Below are 4,873 nucleotides of genomic sequence, written 5' to 3'. Positions count from 1 at the left end.
ATGTATGAATGTATGAATGTATGAATGTATGTATGTATGTATGTATATATGTATGAATGTATGTATGTATGTATGTATGTATGTCAGAGAGTCAGAGAGTCAGAGAGTCAGAGTTTCTTTATTGTCATTCGCACCTCATGTGGTACATGTGGTGGAGCGAAATTATGTACACGGGGTCCCAGTTACATCCGACAATAAAATGTATAAGAAAAACAGTAATAACATCTAAGATATGAACTAAGAAAAACATCAACTAAATATACACTAAGCACTCATAACATAAAACATTGAACATCAGCACAAACATGAACATGAGTCTGTGAGCAGATGTGCACGCATGAACACATTAACATTGAAACAGATCAGCAGCAACATGAAACAGATCAGCAACAACATGATATGGCTTTTCACAGTGATTATTCTAGTTAGAGATTCATGAGTCTAACAGCCTCAGGGTATAAGCTGTTCCTCAGTCTAGTGGTTCTACACTTAATGCTCCTTAACCTCCTTCCTGAGGGGAGTGGGGCAAAAAGTGTGTGTGCTGGGTGGGTGGGGTCCTTCATGATGCAGGTGGCCCTCTTCCTGCATCTGGAGGTGTAGATGTCTGTGATGGTGGGGAGACTGATTCCAACAGATTTCTGTGCAGCCTTCACCACTCTCTGCAAAGCTTTTCTTTCTGCAGCTGTGCAGCCTCCATGCCACACATTGATGCTCGAGCACACGATGCTCTCCACTGCACACTTGTAGAAGGAGGTGAGGACTGAGCTTCCCAGACCAGCTCGCCTCAGCCGTCTGAGGAAGTAGAGTCTCTGATGAGCTTTCTTGATCAGGCTGGTGGTGTTGTTGCTCCAGCTGAGGTTGTCATTCATGTGTACACCCAAGTACTTGTAGCTGGAGACCACTTCCACCGCAGATCCTCTTATGTTCAGGGGGGTGTAGGTGTTTTTGTTCCTTCTGAATTCCACAATCATCTCCTTTGTCTTCTTCACATTGATGTGAAGGTTATTCTCTCTGCACCAGCTCTCCAGGTGCTCCACCTCTTGCCTGTAGCTGGACTCATCATTGTTTGTGATGCATCCCACCACCGCTGTATCATCTGCAAACTTTACAATGTGACAGCCTGGATGGGTAGCTGCACAATCATATGTGAGCAGAGTAAACAGAAGGGGGCTCAACACACATCCCTGAGGAGAGCCAGTGCTCAGGGTTATGGTGGAGGAGGAGAGGTTGTGGATCCTCACTAACTGTGGTCTGTTTGTTAAGAAGTCTAGTACCCAGTTGCAGATGGAGGGGCTTAGTCCTAGTGTGGATAGTTTGTCCATCAGGGTTTGGGGGATCATGGTGTTGAAGGCGGATGTGAAGTCCACAAAGAGCATACGGACGTAAGAGTTTTTCTGCTCCAGGTGGTTGAGTGCAGTGTGGACCACAGAGGAGATTGCATCCTCTGTTGATCGGTTCTCACGGTATGCATACTGATGAGGGTCCTCGTTGATGTTGATGGTTGTTTTGATGTGAGTCATGATCAGTTTTTCGAAGCATTTAGCGACTATCGGGGTGAGGGCCACTGGCCGATAGTCATTCAGACCAGTCACTGTAGAGCTTTTTGGGACTGGGATGATGGTGGCAGTCTTCAGGCAGGTGGGAACTGTCTCCAGGGTAAGTGAGGTGTTAAAGATGTCTGCCAGCACCTCACAGAGCTGATCAGCACATTCCTTCAACACTTTTCCGGGGATGTTGTCTGGGCCAGTTGCTTTGTGCGGATTTATCCTCCTGAAGGTCCTCCTTACTTCTGCTGAGGTCACGCTGAGATGCTCTTCATCCGGTGGCGAGGTGAGTCTGGTGCTGGGTGGTCTGTTCGGGTCTTCAAAGCGTGCATAGAACTTGTTGAGGGCATCAGGCAGAGATGGGTCTTTGGGGCATTGTTCACTCCTTCCTTTATAATCTTTTATGCACTTAATGCCCCTCCACATGCTCCGAGGGTCTTGTGAGATGAATTGACCCTCGATCCTCTTTGCATATGTGGCCTTGGCCCTCTTAATACCAGCAACCAGCTCTTTTCTTGTCCTACTCAGCTCCTCTGAGTTTCCAGACCTGAAGGCAGTGTTCCTGGCTTCCAGCAGGGTACGCACCTCTGCATTCAGCCAAGGTTTTCTGTTTGGGTAGCTTTTAACATTTCTGATAGTGGAGACTGTGTCAGTACATGTACTAATGTAACCCAGGACTGAGGATGTGTATTGGTCAAGATCAAGCGAACCTCCATTTTCAGCAGCTTCTCTGAAAACCTGCCAGTCTGTTCGATCAAAACAATCTCTCAGTATGGGGCCACTGTCCTGGCTCCAACATTTAACTTTCTTTTGTACCGGTCTGGAGCGTCTCAGCGGGGGCATGTAAGCAGGAGCCAGGAAGATTGAGATGTGGTCTTACAGTCCTAGGTGGGGGCGGGGTTCGGCTTTGTATGCATTTTTTACGTTCGTGTAAACACGGTCCAGCGTGCGGTCTCCACGTGTCGGAATCGTCACATGCTGATTAAAGCTTGGGAGACACTCCTTTAGATTCACGTGGTTAAAGTCTCCGGCTACCACGTAAAGAGCCTCGGGGTGTTTGTTCTGCAGCGAGCTGATGATATCATGTAGCTCCTGTAGTGATTCATTAGCATTAGCGTCCGGAGGAATGTAAACAACTGTGATAAAAGTCACTGTGAACTCGCGGGGTAGATAATGTGGCCGACATTTCACTGTTATTTGCTCCAAAGCCTTCGAGCATGAGCTATTTACAACAGTACAGTTCGTGGACCAACTTTTACTCGCGTAAATGCACACTCCGCCCCCCCGTGATTTCCCCGTTAGCTCGCTGCAGCGGTCTGCTCAAAAAAAAAGTCAGTCATCCAGCTGGAAGACTGAGTCCGGCGTTTCACTTGTAATCCATGTTTCCGTGAGGCAAAGCACTGCACACTTCTTCATCTCTTCTGAGGCGCCCGCTCTCAGACGAAGTAAATCCATCTTGGTGTCCAACGAGCGGACATTCGACAGAAAGAGAGACGGCATGGGGAGTTTACCGGCTTTAGCGTTAGCTCGTAGCCTCACCATAACCCCCGCCCGGCATCCTCTCCTCTTAAGCCGGGAGCAGCGCTTCCTCTTCTGCCCGCTGGAACGCCTCTGCTGCAGCTTCCAGGTAGATGACTTTAAGATCTGCATTCTGCCGAGCATGTATGTATGTATGTATGTATGTATGTATGTATGAATGTATGAATGTATGAATGTATGAATGTATGTATGTATGTATGTATGTATGTATGTATGTATGTATGTATGTACTTAGCTATTCTTTTTGACAAAGGCTATGGTTTTATCCAGGTCCACAAACTCTTTGTCCACCTCACTGTGTGTGATGTGAAGCTGTATGTATGTATGTATGTATGTATGTATGTATGTATGTATGTACGTACGTACATTTATATATATGTATACATATATATATCCAATTGAACAGCCCTGCCATACAATCACCTTCCAGTATTAATGAAATGTACATAACCCCATCAAAAGTCCAAACAGACAAATATTTAGTCAAACATAAACTTGAAAAGAATGCTGATTAAGGGAAGTCAATCCTACATTATTTTTTTCCGTCCTTGCGGCCTGCTGTTGAGATGATATTCTTTTTGACAAAGGCTATGGTTTTATCCAGGTCCACAAACTCTTTGTCCACCTCACTGTGTGTGATGTGAAGCTGTGCAGAAAAAAGTAGCCCATTGTGAAAATCTCGCTGCCTCACCTCCGTGAACACCGCCCGAGTCCTGGCCACTCTCAGTGCATAATCCGCTGTTATGATGGTTGGTGGTTCTTTGAAGCAGAGCGGGCCACAACTGTACACACGCCATAATATATCTACACAGTCTTGGTAGCAGAGCACTTTAGTTACAGTAAATCTCTGCTTATCTCCTGGCTTCTCCCCACCTGGCTTCCGGTGCAACCAGTCGACCAGTGACCCCTTGCTCACCTGCAGAACCTCTGTTAGCAGCCTAGCTACTGCCATGGTGGTGCCACTGCCATCTTGCCCCTTAAATTCTTCCTTTTAAAAACAGAGTTTTTCCTTTCCACTGTCTCCTTTGTGCTTGCTCAGGATGGGAGACTGTGATGAAGTGAAGATGTAACGCAATCTGCTGCTTCCGTAGATGGAGAACTTTACTAATTGTTTTTTATTGTTTGTGAATGTTTCCGTGCAGTGTCCTGAGACTTCTGTTGTGACTTGGCATTATATAAATAAACTGAATTGAATTGAAACTTCCAGTTCACCTGAAAAGTCAATGTAGCTTCACTCATCTGGAAACATCCTACTTGTCTGCTCTTGTACCTTGTTCTCTGCCATGTCCTTACATGTTCTAGGCTTCTAAAACATGACACTTATCTTTTATCATACTGGACACAATGTATCCTCAATAATTACATTACCTTATTTTGTAGACAAAGCCATCTGTAAAGCATCGTTCCTACTTTCTGTTCCCTTTAAAGTTAATCTTGTGCCTTCTTTTGTGTAGAAAACAAGGTTTCATGAAAAATGTTTTTTTAATCCACAAATTTTGACAGAATGATCCAACCCAAAAGAAATAAAGACCCCACTGGTACAGACTTGTATACTGCTCTGAAATCATAATTGGCAACACACAAAAAACTACATAAGTTATTCAAACAACATTGTAGATATCAAGCTTAGACCATTTAAGCAATCTTCTTGGGAAGTTGGATCACAAAATGACTTAATAATTTTTTTCTGACCCACGGACTACTTGTGCTAAATTTTTTAAATATCACTTTTGAACACATAAGTATATGTATATATATATATATATATATATATATATATATATATATAT

At 44.4% G+C, this 4,873-nt stretch overlaps 1 protein-coding gene across 1 annotated transcript in view; it reads right to left on the bottom strand.

Moving 5' to 3' along the window:
• shisa8b (shisa family member 8b) overlaps positions 1–4,873 on the bottom strand; it is a 129,191-nt gene that overhangs the window by 59,613 nt on the left and 64,705 nt on the right. The gene's annotated exons all lie outside the window — the stretch shown is intronic.

Source organism: Nematolebias whitei, chromosome 17, assembly GCF_014905685.2.
Source record: "Nematolebias whitei isolate Nwh7 chromosome 17, NemWhi1, whole genome shotgun sequence".
In the NCBI taxonomy this organism is placed as follows: Eukaryota; Metazoa; Chordata; class Actinopteri; order Cyprinodontiformes; family Rivulidae; genus Nematolebias; species Nematolebias whitei.
The sequence above is the reverse complement of the archived record's forward strand: the minus strand, read 5'-3'. Positions and strand labels throughout refer to the sequence as shown.